Genomic DNA, 20584 nt, shown 5'->3' with positions numbered 1-20584 from the left:
TCTGGGCATCAGAGGGTTAGAAGAGGGAAGTATTAAGGATTCCCAAAAGAATATGTTTCAAAGTCATTTCATTCTGTTTTATTATTTATTTTTTCCTGAACACTGACTTGGAAAAGCAATAAATATTGTTGGTCTGGAATTAATACTATTCACTTCTCTGTTAAATTTCCTAAAATAAACTTTCAGCAGATTTTTATTAAAGAGGTATAAAATACACTTGCAGCTTAGAGTTTTCTTAGAATTACCTCCCAGGAAGAAGGAAAATTGCAAACCAGAATCTGTAGAATTTTATAGTGCATTAGCATCCAGTTCTTATTGTTATTATCCAATGTAAACACTGGAATAAATTCCCATAGTTCTGATATAACAAAGATGTATGATATTTATTAATACACTAACATACTAAACATTGATTACTGAAAAAAATTATATATATATATATATATATATATATATATATACACACACACACACACACACACACACACACATACATATATATGTTATGGCCTTGGATGTATAGCTAAAGTCAGCAAAATTTTAATGGCTTACAAGGGCTTGAATATGATGCCTGAAGAGCATGAGCTATAGTTTTTCCATTTTCTCTAAAGTCCCTAGACTCAATAAGGTGATGGTTTAAAAAATCAATAATCACCTTGGAGAACAACAAGGGAATCCTTGAGGATAAGAAAATTTTAGAAAATCCTGAAAGGCAGAAGGCAAGCAGGGCCAGAACTGAATAAGGAAACCTCTGCTCAAATGTACATAAGAAAATATTGCCACAAAATAGTACCAAGAAGAAGAGATTCATCACTCTTGACAGATGGATCCCAGTTACAAAGTAATTGATGTGTAATTTATAGGGTGATAAATTGGGGCTTCATAGAAGGTGAATTTACACCCTTGGAACACCTCTTAGCATACACTGATGTCGTCCTGTTCCACAAGGCAATGGTGGTTGTGTGTACTTTGCACTGTGAGCCGTGGATCAGGGTAAACAGGGCAGTGTACTTAATGGCTAATGATTGCAAATATGAAATGGGAGCATTCATACCCAAAAGATGGGCAGGTGAAATAACCTTCCAGCTATCACATTCTTCCTACCAACCTCTTTATAAAGACAAAGTACCAAAAGATGAACAGCCCTACATGTATATCTTTTCCTCACAAATATCCTGTGGGCAAGAAGATTTACGATTTGGTAAGACAGGGGACTTCAGCTATAAAGATGAGTATACAACCCATAAATTGCCAAATATTTAAGGCAAATTCACACCATGAAGAGTAAAGAAAATAAATATAAGAACAATTATGTGAGGAAACAGAGTAAAAAGTGAAAATATAGCACACCTTAACATTTCATTAATTTAATAGTCTAGGAAAATGCAAAAGGGCATTGGGTTCATACAAAGGAATCAACTAGTGATCAGAAATTTGAATTATGAGAATTGAAAAGCAGAGAAAAAGAATTCAGAAAGATATGTTAGAAAACTTCACAAATAGGGAGACACAAAATACAGCATAACAGAATAGGTAAAATAAAAATTATGGAAGAAAATGAAGGATTGATCTAGAAATTCCAAATGTATCTACCATGTTCCAGGAGAAAATAAAGAAAAGGTTAAAGAGAGAACATGCCCAACAAAATAACGGAAGAAATTTTCTCCAACTGATGAAAGACATGAATTACCCAAAAGAGACTTTCTAGTGCCAAGAATAATAAAACAAACACACACAGACACACCTATTAAACCCATTGTAATAAAATGTAAAACTACCAAAGAGAGAAAGAAAATCCTAAAAATTTCCAGAAAGAGAAGGGCAGGGGAAAAAACAAATCTACAACTGAATGAGATTCAGCTCTTATACAGACTGTTTCCCCCTAAAATCCACAAACTGAAGTCCTAATCTCAATGTGTTGATATTTGAGGGGAGGCTTTTGGGAAGTGATTACATTTAGAGAATCATCAGGGTGGGGTCCCATGATGGGATCAGTGTCACAAAGAAGATATCATGTAAATGTCTGACAATTAGGGTTTTTTGTTTTGTTTTGTTTTGTTTTGATTTTGTTTTTTTAGTCATTATGTAAGTGCCTGACATTGAGCTTTCAAGTGTAGGCATCCATTTCAAAGAAAGCCATCTCTCTCAAATAAACATATTACCCATTACACAACTACATACAGAGCCCCACTGCCCCCCACACCCATGAAGCTGTCATTTTAGAAAGCCTGCCTGACCTACGTCACTGATGTTTTGAGTGGCCCTGCTTTCTCCTTCCTGTGCTTTAATTCCCACCATGGTTTTAAATTCACCAATAGAGTAAACCCAAAATAACCTAGGCACTGCACTCTCAACCCCAATAAAGGCACAACATTCTGGGTCCACACTACCTCTCTCTTTCCCCGGTGGTTGTTGCTTAGCTGTGTCTTGCAATCATAGTAAGAATCACAAGGGCTGGTTCAGCTACAACATGGGCTCCAGCTGGGGAAACATTAGTGGGGACTCAATACAACTAAAACAAGCCCAGGTGAGTGCCTCCTGGGAGTTTCTAGCCAAAAGTATCAATACCTACAGTCTCAGACCAACCCAACACAGAAGAGGAGAGGCTATGTTACCATGCAACTATCACAGCTGCTAACTCAGGAGATGAACAGGTGAACCCTGGTGAGAGGCCATGGCCAACTGCTATGACCTGGGGGAATGCTAGGGGGACTAGACAAATTGAGAGCACAGCTTCTGGCTGAGTTTTTGTGCAGCAAACTGGGAGAAACTTGTCATAAGAGAAGCCAATAACTCAAGAAACAAGGATTTGGAAAAGCAAAAGGGAGAAATTTATTTCAAATGTTGGCAGCTGGAGGAGATGGCAGGCTGAAGCCTTAACGAGCGACCTCTCTGCCTGCAAGATGGGCACTTAGAGTTTTGTAGGTAGAGGTTCAGGGGTACATGCAAGGAAGCAGGCAGGAAGCATGTGACCATGGGTGGGGTGGTTATATGTTGAGCCCTTGTTCATGGGCAGGGAAGGAAATGCATGGGGTGTGGTTGTCTAGGCCTCTAGTTACTATTAGGGCTTTTCTGGTCTGGCAGTTAGAATGTTCCAGACATTGTTAATGCCTCAAGGAAGTGTGATAAATAACTGTTGGGGTCTGTAGTTGAGCAAGAGGGCTCGCTGACAACCGGAGAGCTCTTTCTCTTTCTCACCACCATGTGAGGAAACATTAAGAAGGTGATTATCTACAAGCCAGGAAGAGATCTCTCACCAGAACCCGACCATTCAGGCACCCTGATCTCAGACAACTCACCTCCAGAACTGTGAGAAATACATTTCTGTTGTTTATGCCATTCTGTTTATAGTATTTTGTTAAGGCAGTCCGAGCTAAGACAAACTCTCATCCACAATATTCTCAGCATGAAATCAATAGGGCAACAAATATAAGTTTTTGAACAAAAGTAACTTTAAACCCATCTATAGCAACCACAGACTTGGTGATATGAAGACTTTTCAAACATTCAGGGATTCTGAATTGTAACCTGCACAGATTCTACCACAAGATGTTACTGGAGGTACACAGTGGTTATGGTTTCACAACATCATGAATGCAATTAATGCCACTGAATCCCAGCGTTAAAATGGCATGTTTTATGTTTTATATATATATATATATATATATATATATATATATATATACATACATACATATATATTCATATTTTTATATCATATGTTTTATATATATTATATAAAATTATATTATTTTATATAAGAAAAATATGTTTAGATGATTACTTCTAATAAGACATAATATGAACTCAGGAGGAAGGAAAGATATGAAAGAAACAATGGTGGACAGTCAATAGGATAATTAAATACACCGGTCTCAGAAGATGTGGAGTGATATGGCAAACGTTAAAGATTGAAGGAGATTTAATTACCAAAAACCATTCCAGTAAATAAATAACAAACCTCCTACCTGTTAAATCATAGTGAACACACTTTTTAAAAGCAGATGAAAGATAAAAAATGATCAGGTATTAAATCTCTTCAAAGTTGATTTTATACTGGCCCTGCTCAATGGCCATTATGCAATACACCTAAAGATCAATAATCATAAGCATCTAAATCTTTGTGTGTGTGTATGTGTGTGTGTGTGTGTGAGTGTATACACACCAAGTTCTAAATAATTTTTGGTTTAAAGAAGAAATTCATTGTAAATTACAACTAAAAAAAGAGAAAGAAAATGTTTTATGCAGACAAATACAATTTATAGAAAATTTATGGTCCCCTGCTATAAATTGACAAAATCATCTCAAAATAGAAAACCTGAATGGACAAAAACTATAGGATGCATTAAAACAGTAATAAAAATTCTACCTCTTAAAAGTAAACAGACACAGATGTTTCAAGAATAAGTGATATCAAGCTCTCAAGGAACAAATAACTCCTACCATATAAAAACTGTTTAGAACAGAGAAAAAAAGGTGGGAAGCTCTCCAAGTCATTTTGCGAGGCATGTATAAAGACAACTTTACTGGTGTCTTGGGACTTCAACAGAGACCATGAAGCTGGAGAACAATAGTTGCCAGACTATCACTGCAGAACATGCTGAGATACTGTGAAAACTCATGGAAGTTTTAGTGCATCTCCCAACTTGAAGCCTTAAAAATGGAGGGGAGTAGACTGATCAGATGTGTTCCTTAGGAATTCTTACTAATTATTTTATCTGGAGAGAGGTGATAGTCCGTTGTGGATCCCCAGCCCTTTCCTGGCAATAAAGAGCTTCAGATAACCTTTGAGAAGCCTGATATGGGTAGACTGCATACTGCAGCACTCAAGGCACTAGAACTTGCTTCTAGAAATTAGTGGGAAGACGACTCTTGAGTTTCTCTGTGAGTTGAATCACCCAAGACTAAGAGCCAAGCCTTGCCCAGGCTGAAATTAATCCCTTTCAAGCAGGCCAGCAGGAGACTGAGGAAATTACAAGTGGAAGAGGCTCGGTAGGAAGAATTGATGGAAAACAGGAGCTTCGGGTCCTAAGAAGCCAGCCAGAAGAAGGTATCTCCTGCAGCAGATGACAGATGGCATCTGTGTGGCATCCTGAGTACTGTGAATCTCCAAGAGTCAACAAAAGCACAGCACAAGAGAAAAAGCCAGAACTCAGACATCTATTGCATAGGTAGTCCCGATACCAGACGATAATGAGCAAATGAGTCACATTCGACTTTGTTCATTTCTAGTCCTTGCTGCTTCTTAAGTCTGACTCTTGAGAAACCAAAAAGAGAGACCAAGTGAGGAAGTGGAGATACAGCAAGAAGAAGAGCAAAAGAAACTTGCCACCTTTGCTTCTCCCCTGCCTTGGCATCCAATAATGGAGGGTAGCTTTGATCAGAGGCCAGACTAAGCAAACAATAAGACTGTGTGCTACTACATAACAATAACTCAGAAAGTTAGGGGCTTTGCACAACCATTACCCCTGAACCTGTTTTACAATCCTGCTCCCTTTCAGATAGCTCCTTCAATATAACACTACAAACCCTGGTAACTGCACAAAATTAGGATAGCACACTAAAAGGAAACAGTAAGAATATCTCCTAAATAAAATAACAGTAAATCAAATAGTAAAAGAGTAGCTCATAGTAGCAAAGCAGGATGTGTCCCCGGTAACAAAAAGATGTTTCAATAACAGTGCATATATGTATATGTATATTTTATATACACCTATGTTTCCTACATCCATACATTCTTCATATATGTATATATGTATATATATATATATATATACATATATGTATATATGTATATATATATATATATATATGAATACAATTTTATTTTATTTTAGAGAAAGAGAAAGAGAGGGAGAGAGAGAATGCAGGTGGGTGAGAAGGGCAGTGGAAGAGAGAGAAAACCCCAACCAGTCTCCATGTTTGACACAGGAGCCTGATGCAGGGCTCAGTCCCATGACCCCAGGATCGTGATCTGAGCCAAAATTAAGAGTCAGATGTTCAAGCAACTGAGCCACCCAGGCACCCAGAGAATTTAATTTTTAAATTAGTAAACCAAAGGGGAAAATACAATCCTAGTGCATGCCCAATAAGTCTTAGCTAAAGTTAGTCCTGATAAAACTAAATCCAAAAAAAATAATCTTAGAAATTATGAAGCAAGGGGACATCCTTAATAGAAAACATCTTGTGCATGAGTACCTGAAATCATTTTATCAATATAAGAAATAAGACATAATGAATTTACCACAGTAACCATTCAGAATAGTACTGGAGTTCTCAGCCAATTGAATCAGATAAGAAATGGATATGGATTAGAGACTAAAAGAGACAATACCTTTATGTTTATTTCACTTGGTTTGATTGTCTACCTAAGAAATCCAAGTGAATCAACAACAAGGAATCAGCAGGGGGATAGATAGAACTTATATCATAGAAATCAAAACTATTTCATAAATAAACCTACCAATCACAAAAAGTTAACAGAAAAAAAAAAAATCCCCTTTACCAGGTAGTAAGGCTATAGAGTACTAGGTGTTAATACAAACACAATTTTAAAAAGGCACAACTTTTTACAACTTAACTGATGGAAATTTTTAAAAACTCAATAAGTAGTCATGAGGGGGAAGATGCATAACAGTAATTACTTTGCTTTCATTAATCAATTCCCAAATATTATTCATAGAACTTGACAAAATAATTCAAAAATGCTTATGATGTTGTCACTGTTTTTACGAGCCAAACGATTATGAGAATATGAGAGAGTCAAAGGAAGAGAGAGCAAGAGAGATCACCCTATCACATCCCAGAATATTTGTTATATAAATTCAGTCAGTGTGGTATTTTACCAAAACGGACAAGGAGATTAATTGACCAGAACACGTAGTACAGAATTAGACCTATATGGGGCACCTGGGTGGCTCAGTCGGTTAAGTATCTGACTTGGTTTCTGATCAGGTCACCATTTCATACGGTTTGTTGAGTTCAAGCACCACACTGGGCTCTGCACTGACAGCACAGAGCCTTGTTGGGATTCTCTTTCTCTCCTCTCTCTCTGCCCCTCCCACCCTCTCTTCTCTCTCACAGAAATAAATAAACAAACATGAAAAAAAAAAAAAAAGAAATAGACTACATGTATAGGAATTTGGCAGTGTGTAAAGGGTGTCTTAAACTGGTGAGGAAACATATTCCAGGATTATTCATTAAATATTGCCAGGAAAGTGGGGCGCCTGGGTGGCTCAGTCTGTCAAGCATTAAACTTTGGCTCAGGTCATGATCTCTCGGTTTGTGAGTTTGGGTCCCACATCAGGCTCTGTGCTGACAGGTCAGAGCCTGGAGCCTGCTTCAGATTCTGTGTCTCCCTCTCAATCTGCCCCTCCCCTGCTAACAGTCTCTCTCTGTCTCTCAATAATAAATAAATATTAAATTTTTTTTTTAAATATTGCCAGGAAAGTTTGATATTCATATGAAAACAAAATGATATACTTGCCCCTTTACTCAAATTCCAGAGAGAATAAAAATATAAACAAAAATAACAAAACTATAAATATGTTAAAAGAAAATATGAGAATATATGTTTATGACTTTGGGGGAAAAGGTCTTTATATATAACATACATAAAACAAACATCATAAAGGAGTCATAAATTCATCACACTGAAAATTTACAACTTCCATAAGTCAGAAGACAAATTAGTTGGAGTCAAGGTAAGCAGTGTACTAGAAAATACATTAATAACATAAATGACTCTAAAACTTATTCTCTGTAATACAAAAAGGGACCCTCCCAAATCAAGAAAATACAAACAAGCCAATAGAAAAATGATTAATTTTTATGAAAAGACAATTTACCAAGGATGTAAATATGGCTGAGATACTAAGAAAAACAGACTACTCTTAGTCATATCTAGATAACTGTAAATCAAATACAAAATACAAAATTTCAAATTGGAAATTTTAGATAGGCCTCCATTTTTACCTTTTATCAAACTTACTCAGCATTTGGGGTGATTTTGCAGAATCTTTTAAAATAAGTACTGATGCTAAAAATGCTCTTGACCTAAAAGCAGCCATTTAGCTTTTGAACAGCTACTTTCACATGTATACACATGACACAAAACATACATGCGAACATAATCTTCATCATAGTTTGTAATAGGAAAAGTTGAAAAAAAAATGTCTAAATACCTATGATTGTGAAATAGTTTAACTGTAGTTCATTCAGATGACCATATCAGTATTCATTACATGGTAAGGAAAAGATTTCAGGCATATAGTGAAACACTACTTATTTATTCATTTAAAAAATTATTAATTTTGAGAGATTGTGCGCAAGCAGGGGAGGGGCAGAGAGAAAGGGAGGGAGAGAATCCCAAGCAGGTTCCACACTGTCAGTGTGGAGCCCCATGTGGGGCCTGAACTCACAAACTGTGAGAGCGTGATCTGAGCTGAAACCAAGAGCCCTACGCCTAACCAACGTAGCCACCCAGATGCCCCCAAAGCTATTTAAATAAGTTATACAATGATATTATTTTATAAACGTACATATGTATATATGAAAATGTGTAGACAAAATGCCTGAAAGGGAATATACCAAACTGATGACCGGTGTCTCCTTTAGGAGAGCACGGGAACTATGGTGGTGTGTAAAGGGGGAGTAGTCAGTGACGTTTAGCCTATTGTGTTTTCATCTGGTATAACAGTCAATCTGTCACGTGGTAGTCATAGTGGATCAAAGGAGAAGGACTATTTGATCATCTTGAGTAATCCACATAATTTATTTTTCTTATCCCATCCCTCTGGTCTGTCATTATAACGTCTACTACATGTGCATTGCATTTGTAGATCAATTGGTATCCCCATGCAGAGGAAAAAAAAATATTTATGCTTTTCCATTCTTGATTATGTGCCCATGCAAGGATACTCTTCACGTTTTTCAGAAAAGTGGCCATAGGAGTCAGCTAACTCCTTACATTTTTTTCAGTGATGCTGATATACTCTTATCATCTATCCAACACTCTTTGATTTATCTATAACATTTTGAACAATTTAAAATTTTACCAAAAAAATAGAACTTGTTTATGACTGAAGAAGAGAAAGTTTAAACTGTAGTGAGAAAACACACTATCATCCCCCCGCCCCTCCACTCCCACCCCCACTCCCACCCTGACCCCTCTAAAGGTCAAGGCATTCCACCCCTCTTGTTTCTCACCAGCTCCCCCTGTGTCTTAGCAGAGAAATAGCAATCACTTCTCCGTGTTGGGAGGCAACACCAGCAGGCAAATAATATAGGGTATGTACTTCTGCACTCCAAAAAAAAAAAAGGATTCTAGTAACACTTAAGTCTGTGAGATAGCAATAAAGATGTGGCATCTAATTGCTGCATGGGCAAAGTTGAAATTTTGCTCTTTAAAGCCTATGAGTAATGCCCAGAAGGTAGAGAATTCAGCACTTGCTATTTCCAAGGGTGTCTATTTTGGTGTCCAGTAGTTTGGGGGGCTGGTGATGATTGTAGGATTTAGGATGGGATTGAAATATGCCTCAAAAATTAGATGGTTTACAATAAAGTCCAATGTGAACTTATCCCCACCATGCATGGGATTTCAGGCATTATCTTATAAATTAGACTTAATGAGAACTGCATATTAATGTTCATCTAATGTGAAATGTGTACATAAAAAGATATATTTTACCTATTCAGTGAAAGAGGAGATCTATGAGATTATTCTGTGAAATGGCATAGTATGTGAAGAACTCCAAGTTTGGTTTTGGGGGCATGGGGAGTAATGAGAGAAGATTGATCTAGGCAGAGCCAGAGCAAGGGAAGTCTTGTCTGCCAGGTCACAAGTCTTGAGTTTTGTATTGAGATGATCAGTCTTCAGACAGGAAGAGTGATAAGTACGCAAAGACTTTCCCAGTGGTACCCAACACTGTTCTACAGGAATCCATTCTGAGATCCTCAAATTCTAGGTCCTTAATTTCCACATAGTCTATTTGTAAAGCTGCCTAAGAGATTTAGATCATGATCCCATTAGTCCTTCCCTCACTTCAGCAAAGTAAGGCATATCCCTAATCTTAGTTGTGAAACAAAGAGATTAAATCTGTTAGTTTTCCAGAAACTGCTTTAATGATGCATGGATATGATTTAAACTTATTGGTCTTCCTATTTTTCCTTGTGCATTCTGAAATCTAAAGGTCTTGGGAAGGTCTGGGGTGCCTGGGTGACTGAGTTGATTAAGCATCTGACTCTTAATTTCCAATCAGGTTATGATGTCACAGTCCTGGGATGCTGGGGTTCTCACTAGGCATGGACCCTACTTAAGAATCTCTTTCTCTCTCTCTCTCTCTCTCTCTCTCTCTCTCTCTCTCCCCTCTCTCTCCCCCTTTCTCTTTGTCCCCATCTGGTCCTTCTGCTCTCTCTGTCTCTCTAAAACAAAACAAACTAACAAAAACAAACAAACATAAAAAGTCTCTGCGTTAAGGGTAACTGAACTTGATTCTCTTAAACCTAACTGAATTTTTGTCTAAGATGACCAACTTTCTCAAGATACACTAAATAAAATCCAAGGATAAAAATGTGTATGTGATTCTTTAAGATTGAGTGTGTATTATTCAATAGATGTTTAAAACCCATTTTATAAAAGTATGAAAAGTATTTAAACCAATTACAGTAAATATTCATTTCATCTTACAAAATATTCAATATAGCCAAAAATAAATTTCTGTAATTATGATGAAATATTTGTAATTGGAAACCATTCTTTGAGGGAGAATGGAAGCAAAATATTTTGAAGACTGCAGTATGGTCTTCAAGTGAAAAATCATTAAGGCAGGAAAAGGGTACAAAGGCGAACTTTGTAGTCACAATTACCTATGGGGGGTTTCTGGTAACAGAGGAAGTTCTATTCTGATACACCAAACATTTAAAAGTACCACAACATTTAAGCGCAAACCAAATTGCTGTATCTGTACCTCCTCCTGCAGGTGCACACCCTTCAGGTAGTTGATTAAGTAGAATACTTCTTGAGCTTCTATGAATGGCAGATCTGTGTCTTTTACAAGAAGATAATGTAAATCAGACTCTAGTGTTTTTAAATAATTCTTTCTAAATTGGAGTATATCAACTTTGAAAGGTTTGTGGGAAATGAAGTTTCATCCAATGTTTTCATAAGAAAGAGTAATAATTTTCTGGAAAGTGAGTGCATTATTTTCAGGCTGAAAACAAGTAAACAAACAAAATTCTGGATCAGAAATAGGGTAAGGGGACGTCTGGATGGCTCAGTCGGTTGAGCATCTGGTGTCGGCTCAGGTCATGATCTCTTGGTTTGTGAGTTCAAGCCCTGCATCGGGCTCTGTGCTGGAGCCTGGTTTGGATTCTGTCTCCCTTTCTCTCTGCCCTCTCCTCATGCACTCTGTTTCTCTCTCTTTCAAAAATAAATAAATATTTTAAAAACCTTTTTAATCAAAAATAGTGTTTTTCACTGCTTCATGCAAAGTACCTCCCTCCCTTCTCCCTACTGTCTGCTTTCTTCTTTGTCTCCTCCTCCCACCCTTCTCCTCCTTCTTGTTATTGCCTTCTTCTTCCTCTTCTCCTCTCTCTCTATCTCTTCTTTCTCTCTCCTATGGTTGTGTCTGAAAACAACCAATGATGCTGGTTATCTCTCTATAGTTTTGCATTCTGAGAATTTTTCCCTTCATTCTGTCATCAGCTAGACCCCCAAACCTGACCTTTACTGCTCACCCACCCACTGAAATTTGTCTCACATTTGTCCTTAAGCTCTTCTTTCTAGCTCATCTTTTAACTAAGGTCAAGAAACCTATGGACATAACATCCCGTGGTGGAAATCAAAACTACCCCTCAATCAATAGTAGTGCCTGGGGGAAGAGCTGTGGTGGTTCAGACCACACAGACAAGTTTGAGCTAAACCCTTGCCTGATGCCTATGCAGATGGATCATAGAGTGACCTCTGGAATGACTGGCAATTACCTTTACCTCATGATAATATTAACATCTATGCCCTAGTTGTAGCACAAGTCTCATACAAGGCAAATGTTTCCTTAAGGCACCTGCATGACCAAATGCCCAGCTCTACATAGGATGACAAGGCTTCCTGACAAATATTCATCCTGTCCCTAAATAAAAGGAATGCATTTGCCTTTTCTTGGGAGTCATGGCTTTGGAAGTTATTCCCCATGATTTCCTTATTTGCTGCAAATAAAGTTTCCTTTGTGCAGCAGCTCACCTGGTGTAGTTTCTATCAGTGACTCACCAAAGAGCAAACTCACGTTGGTTTGATTGCAATTCTCCGACCGCCCGCCTGCAATATATATGAGGTCTGTCTAGGAATTTCATTCAAGTGTCACAGTATTGCCGAAAATCAGATATCCAGTAACAAGTGTTGAGGCACACAAACAGAGGGCAAAGGGGTCTTTCAATAGCAACTTGTTAGTAACCACTCAGGAAGCTACTGGACTTCCAGCTTGCAACCTGTAGTGAGCTTTTTAAAGAACTTTCAAAAGACGAAATGCCTGTAAGGGTTGAATAGAACAGCAACAACAACAAAAATGCCAATTTTGAACCATGGACGTCTGAACAAATAATAAAAAATTGTTGTTTTAAAGCTAAAATTGGGAAGCGCTTCTGTGACCAATATCCTCTGGCATAAAAATGGAATGAACATTTTTTTTTTAATTGGAAACAATTGCAAAATCATCTGGAGGTGACTGAAAGAAGAGTGGAAATATTAGTAACTCTTCTATTGAAGAAGTAAACCCATATGTGATTAAGGCATGGCTGCTTTAGAAAATCAATGCTCAATAACAAAGTTTGGCAATTATGTACACACACATATATATGTGTGTGTGTGTGTGTGTACATATATATATGCCAAACTTTGTTATTGAGCATTGATTTTATATACATATATATATAGGCATAATATATATAATAGGCATATATATATGTGTGTGTGTGTGTGTGTGTGTGTGTGTGTGTGTGTGTATATAGGCATAAATATTTTTTGGTTTGGTTTAGTTTGCTTGCTATGAATGTTTCTACTTCTTAAAGCATTTTGATAGTTCATCATATTCCTTCCTTTCTCTTGGGAAATGTATAATTAAATACATATTACCAGTCATCTTCTTCTGCTACACTTCATGTTCATAAACATAAATTTTTGTGTGAAATTACAAGTTTTGTTGAAACACAGTCAGCATGAATAACCCAATACAAGAGATCAAAACTGGCATTTTTGCTTTGAGAAAAGTCATCATCTTAAATCAAGTCAAAGACATGATGGCCTGGAGTTGCCAGCTGACTTACCTGCCATTTTTGTGGGGTTTTTTTTTGTATCATGTCGTGTACATAAAATATGACTTTCTAGACATAATATCAAATTCAAAATAAAATTTCACTGTCACTTATTGTCAATCAAAAGCAAATTTCCTATTCAAGGTAAAAAGAAGAAAAGTGTAGAGCTTAGACAAATCCACAAAAAAAGCTTTCTTAGCATGCTTAAATATTTGATTAATAAATGTACCCATGCGGCATTTTGGGTGTCAAAGAGAAAAATGAATCTATATAGCAGTACTTGTTCACCAAATGTGGACTCTAATACAATCATGCTTTGGGGTGTTTAGGAAAAGATTGTGAAATATAATAAATGGCATGGCAGGCAAATTATTGCTTTTTGTATTAGTACTGCAGGGGGAAAAAATCAGCCACTAAAATACTCTCTTACTCTGGCAGTGTGGTATCATCAAATAGTTAACTGCAATGTTAATGCAAAATGTCAGCGTAAATTGTCAAGATTGTAAGGTAGTATATTAATGCTACATAAAAAGCTTGTATTATGTAGCATACAATACTATACTGTCAATTCAAAGGCTTATTCTAAAGGAAGATAATTCTGAATTATATTTTTGTCTCTATGCTATGACAGCCTAAACTGAATATGTTCTTTGCTTTTCATTCTAAAAATGAAACTTATGTCAGTTCATCCGAAGGGGAAAGAATGGAAATGGAAAGCATCACAGGGAATTTAGGACTATATTATAGTCTAAATTAAATATCCATTTTGCCTCTAATGTGAGCCATGGTTTCCTAGCTGCACTGAAGTGGAATTCAGCTAAAGCAGAAGCTAATTTCCCTTCTCTGTTCCTGGAACGCCAAAGGCAGAACATTCAGCACCGCGTCAGGCAATACTCCCATAAAGCTAATAGATTTAGCAGAATTGAAAAGTAATGTGACCTCTGGAATTGAAAAGCTTGCTGGCAAGGTAGAAATATCATAACCCTGGGATTTCCTAGTGTTGGTTCTACAGCCAACTCATAGGAGTTTGGAGTTGGAAAGGACCACCTGGAGAGACACGGGCTTTTCAGAGTAAGAATCCAAGACTCATAAACTTTATCACTTGGTTGGGTTCACAGAGTGGTCTGTGGGATGACAGATGACCTGGGCAAGGGAAGCCAGCTATAGTAGTGGTGACTATAGGAGATTCCAGAGTAAATGGGGAAGAAATGTTGTATCTGATAATTTTCATGTATGTTTATAGCATTCCCCTCTTTCTCTGTCCCTCTCTCTTAGGAAATGTGTAATTAAATACAGTGCTACTGCTGATCTGCTACTCTTTTTCTGTGTTCATAAGTGTACATTTGTGTTTAAAATTTAAACATTTGTTGAATTACAAAGTCACCATGAATAATGTCAAAGTTGACATTTTTGCTTTGAGAAGATCATTATCTTAAGCCAACTAGACTATTTTGGGAAGGTCACAGGTTAAGTCACAGGGAAGGGGGGGACAGAACTACATGACCCTGCCAGTCACGGTATAAGGAAAATCAGGTCACCACATTTGATAACCACAGACTATTAAGAACAAATATGGAAAGATGGCCCATTTCCAGCTTTCCAAATTAGGAAATGAGTTTAATAATTCCTATTAAATGAATTAGTTATGAATGTGCATATGCATATATTATTGTTACTATAATATTCATATTTGACCATGAAGACTAACGGATTCTAGCTTGATGTGTCTGCATGAGTCAGCATATGCAGGAAGAAACAGAAGATTAACTGTAGCAAAATAGTTGTAAACACATTGGAGAAGCTAGATTATAACACACCAAACCAAAAATACAACCCCAGTCAATATTTCAGCTAACAAACTAGTCAACATTTTAGCTAACAAACTGGTAGCCTAGAAGAAAATCTTCTCTTAGACATTCTCTTCTTAAAAAAAAAAAATAATAATGTTTATTTATTTTTGAGAGAGAAAGAGAGATAGAGCATGAGCAGGGAAGGGGCAGAGAGAGAGGGAGACACAGAATCCAAAGCAGGCTCCAGGCTCTGAGCTGTCAGCACAGAGCTCGACGCGGGGCTGGAACTCGTGAGCTATGAGATCATGAACTCAGCTGAAGTCAGATGCTTAACCCACTGAGCCACCCAGGCACCCAACACATTCCCTTATTAACATAACACTAGGAGATGTCATTTTCCCCAGCTGTTTAGAGACAGCAGCATCCAGTTATAAAGTGTTTCCCTTAATCTGATTCAGTAGTTTAGTGAGCTCCAAGTTAGTGTTGTTTTAATCATACACCCAGATTATTTAGACATTGAGTACATAACTAAATTGCAATTACAGAAACCATGCTTTGTTTTGCAAGCCAATATTTCAGATTTTGTTGGTCAATAATTTAGAGATTGATTCTCTAAATTTGCTTCCCTAATAATCACTGTTACATGACAAATTGTTTTGATTGAAAAGCTTTTATGCTATCCATACAGGAAGTACAATTTTTGACTATGCTTGTGACATTTCTTGTGATAAATATCTGACTATAGAGTAGTTAATTATTATGAGGTTCCGATGGGTAAATATAATTATAAGCACATATATATTCTAATCATTTATAGAAGAAATGGATATTAATAATAAAATAATTATAAGGAGCTACATGGAAATATTAGCATAATAATTAGAATAGGGAGATTAGACACCATTCAAACTATTAATGATCATTCTCTGATTTGTTTTATTTATGTTTCAAATATATTACCAATGGTGTCTTAATCAGGATACTTTAAATGTTAGTGGTTCAATGTTGGAACACAAAAGCACACACACATATGTATATTTACATGCACATAAACCTAAATGTATTTTTCTCTAAAGATAGAACCAAAAGATTACGCAACCTGAATTAAAATTTATGTTTTATTTGCATACTGTCATAGATGCTATTCCTTAAAAAGGAATTTGGGACCAAGAGTTTTTGTCTTAAAAGTAATAGAATTAAAGTGGAGAAGTTCATGGGCTATAGTTTTAGGGGTGGACAACTTTTTCTTTCTTCCCTTCTAGGTTTTTTGGCTGGTCTAATAATTAAAGTGTCATAAGATAGAGTAACAACAACAACAAAAAAGCAAATTTAATTCGTACATATGGAAACTCATAGGAATATGAGGCTCACAGAAGTAACCAAAGCAGGCAGCTTTTATACATTTTAAACGAAGAAACAATAGATCTGTGAAGAATTGACAAGACAAAGAAGTTTGAGCTCTCAGGCTAGTAAATTAGTAAAGAAGTAAGGAGATTTGTTTATACAAACTTCTCAGCCTTGGATTTTCTATCTTTGGTGATAAGGATATAGCCTTCCCTCCGGGTACCTGAAGGGTAACTTTTATCACCTGGAGATTTATTTCCCGTTATCGGAGGGCGGGGACAGGGGGCTCAAAAGATGGTGAGAGTGTTTTTCTTGCATAGCCTGTTTTTTATGTAATTTTAATTCAGAATGAATGATATGCCAAAGTGCCATATTTTGGGGGGCTTGCCCTGAACCCCATCACAGTGTAACTTACAGGGGTCAGGAGGGATGCAGTTTACTATCCTTGATTGTAGAAAACTGGCAAGACCATTAAACAAAAAATTAAAACATTCTTCAAAAAGCTGTAATACATGGCAAAGCCATCCAAAGACTGTGCTTACTTTATGCTCCATTAGGTATGTGGGTTTATATGGCTGTCTATTACATTATTGAGACCAGGTCTAATAGCAGCTGCCATTTACGGTACCTGGGAGATACTGAGCAGTTTATTAAAGTGCTTATTTTCTCTAATAGGAAATCTGATCACTAGTTCTTTTTCTAGTATTACTAGGAAAGCAAAAATGCATTTTCTCTAGATTAGATTTGGGGGTTATTTATCTTTGTAGTAAATGTAGATTTACCCTTATTGTTTTAATATATCAAAAGAGTAGGCTTTTAAAAAGTTGTTTAATAGAAAGGAACCTACAGAAAAGAGGAACGTGTGTCCTACGAGAGATAATTTCTCAGGAAACTCAATCAGCATCATGGACCCACCCCCATCCACACCGTCAGATCTCTTATTTACTTGTCTTTTTCATTCCTTGTAAGCAAAAACATTGAAATTGGAAAATACACGTGTGTACAGAAATCTATATTTCTATACCAAGTGTCTTCTGTATGTCTTGTTTTTATCAAGTGTAACACCACTCAGGGGAAGACCAACTTTATTTTTCTTGGCTAATGGAGAGAAGCAGTGACGGAACAAAACAAATCAGTAGGACTTTCTTTTTGAATACTTTTGGAATCAAAAACTCTGAGATACTAAATATACTTCCAGTTAAGCCATGATATTCCAGAATGTCAGACCATTCCATAAATTACCGTTATTGTAACCAAGACATAGGGTGCGAGAAGTCCTGGCTTCAGGGATCCCAAACAGTCCGGGTTCGGATATTCACCACTGACAAACCCCAGAGGCAGAGAGACAAGCAGTGGTGAAACAAGAAAGGGATTTATTTCAGGGAGGTGGACACCGGGAAGACCATGGACTGATGCTCAGAGTTCTAAAAATACCCCAGATTTATATAAGGAAAATGTGGGACAAAGTCGGGAGATACACACAGGTGGGCAGTGAAGGTTAGATTGATCACTGGCTTGGGGTCAATCACTTGCTGGCCTCAGGGCAGTTGTTATTGCTGGAGGGGGTAGTTTGGGTTCCCATCTGGGGACGCATTGCCTGCAGGGTCTTTGGCCTGAGTTATAAGGATAAGCTGAAAGGAAGAGTTTAATCAGAGAGTAGAAACTGAAGTATAAATGGAAGTTAAGTGTTCTTTCACGATCTAAATTGGAATAGCATATTCCTTCAAAGGAGTCTCCATAATGCAGGAGATTATATATAACCATCAACATCTATTGGCTCTAACACTAACAAAATAATGATTGGTGATGTTTGCTATTATTTATTGCAATTTTTTTTTTTTTTTTTTGAGAGAGAGAGGCAGAGAGAGAGGAAGAGAGAGAATTCTAAGCAGAGCCCAACATGGGGCTTGAACTCCCAAAGGTGAGATCATGACCTGAGCCAAAACCAAGAATCTGATGCTCAACTGACTGAGCCACCCAGGCGCCCCTATGCTTTTTATATGCAAAGCGTTGTGTCAAGGGCTTTAGGTAGAGTCTATTGTCTTCTCAGAGGGCAATCCTGTGGAGTGTATTATGGTCAAGGCCAACTCCAGTTTCATTCTTTTGTTGATTTCTCAAACTCTTTTTCCTTAACATTTTAACTATCTAATTTTTCCGCCCTGCAAGTGTTCAAAAATCAATTTTTTTTTGCTTTCATTTCCCTAAAACATGATTTACAAAGACAACTGCTTTCAATCTACTTGTCAGCCTATCTTGAGGATAATAATGAAGTTACCTTAGTGGTACATTACAGCAACATGGGTCCACGTAATTTAAAATATTCCCGCTTTTAAAATCCTTGTCCCTTCCTGCTTAAGCATGTTCTACGGCCCCTCCCCGCCATGCTGCTCTTCTCCTGGCTGTCTTGCCTCTTTGCATCTGTTATCCCTGATCTTCTCATTTCTGACTCAACTCGTATCTTTGGTCTTGATGTGTGTCCAGAAATTCAGAAGTCCTTGAAATTTTTGTGCAGAACAATTCAGCTCTCTATCTACAATAATAATTTACAAATACATGTCCTGATGAACTGCTGTATTGTAAATTAGCTTAAAAAAATAATACAAAGCTAGGGGTGCCTGAGTGGCTCAGTGGGTTGAATGCCTGACTTCAGCTCAGGTTATGATCTCGCGGTCCGTGAGTTCGAGCCCCCTGTCGGGTTCTGTGCTGACAGCTCAGAACTTGGAGCTTGCTTCAGATTCTGTGTCTCCTTCTCTTTCCGCCCCTCTCCTGCTCATCTGTGTCTCTCTCTTACTTTCTCCCTCCCCTGCTCACATGCAGCCTCTCTCTCTCTCTCTCTCTCAAACTTAAATAAACATTAAAAAGAACTTTTTAAAAATAATAATAATAAAAAATAACATAAAGCCAGAGTGCGTGGGTGACTCAGTCGGTTAAGCCATCGGATTCTTGATTTCAGTTCAGGTCATGATCTCAGGGTTCAGGTCATGATCTCAAGGCCTACGTCATGCCTTGCTCTGAGAGCAGGGAGCCTGCTTGGGATTCTCTCTCTCTCTCTCTCTCTCTCTGCCTCTTTCCCCAACTGTCTCTCGTTCTCTCTCATTCTAAATAAATAAATAAATAAATAAGATAAATAAAATAACAAAAGTTTTCACTGCTACACTTAGAAAAATAAATGTATTTATTCTGAGTCTAGCATTCGGTGATACGATGGGCTTGATCTGCATCCCTGGTAAAATAACTCCATTTCTACACAAGTAGCCTAACTTAGTTGGTCCCTGTTCCTGGCAACTCAAACAATCTGCAAGAAATGTGGCTCCAAGGGAGAGTGATCGGATTAGCTGTTCCAGAATCACGTACCTTCACACACCTTCCAGAGTGGGCTTTCTGAATGCCACTCAGCAATATCTGGGATAGTGACGTAGACTTGGGCAGAGTTCCTAAGGGTGTCAAAAGTAGCTCTCTTCCCCTGTTAGGAGCTCTGTGATTATTTAATTGCTAGGTCTGCACCCAGAGGTCAGACTTGTGAACTATGTGGTCACCTAGCCTAGAGAGTGACTTAGACTTCAAACCATGAGCCTGTGGTACAGTGAAGCTACAGGGTCCCTGGGAAGGGAACTTTTCTCATTTACATAGTCACCTCTATAGCTTATCTGTGGCCCCGAATGTTTTGCCTGTTATGTACCCATATGTGCTATCTGGTGTAACTTGTCTCTTGTGCTTGTTTACTTTTAATTGAGGGATGGCACTGGAAATATTTATTTTTTTCATGTTTATTTATTTGTTTCGAGAGAGACTGTGTGTGTGAGCAGGGGATGGTCAGAGAGAGAGAGGGAGAGCCCAAGCAGGCTCTCCACTGTCAGAGAAGAGCCTGACCCCGGGCTTGAACACACAAATCATGAGACCATGACGTGAGCTGAAATCAAGAGTCGGACACTTAACGGACTAAGCCACCCAGATGCCCCAATACTGGAAATATTTCTTATACTCCTATGGGTTTCCCATATTTTCAAATACCTGCTATACAATAGACACTGAAGATGATAAAATTACATATAATAACTAAAAGGATGAACTTCTTACCTCATAAGTCTCCTCCAACACCTCCTGCATCCCACATATTTTTGGAAGTTCCCGGTAAGTGTGCCACA

General features: G+C 37.5%; 1 long non-coding RNA gene across 1 annotated transcript in view; it reads left to right on the top strand.

The window, feature by feature from the left end:
- Positions 1-20584, top strand: part of LOC147579786 (uncharacterized) — a 494570-nt gene that overhangs the window by 341691 nt on the left and 132295 nt on the right. The window lies entirely within an intron of this gene.

Source organism: Puma concolor, chromosome B3, assembly GCF_028749965.1.
Source record: "Puma concolor isolate L17-30 chromosome B3, mPumCon1.1.hap2, whole genome shotgun sequence".
Taxonomy (NCBI): Eukaryota; Metazoa; Chordata; class Mammalia; order Carnivora; family Felidae; genus Puma; species Puma concolor.
This window is presented reverse-complemented; position numbering and strand designations above follow the sequence as displayed.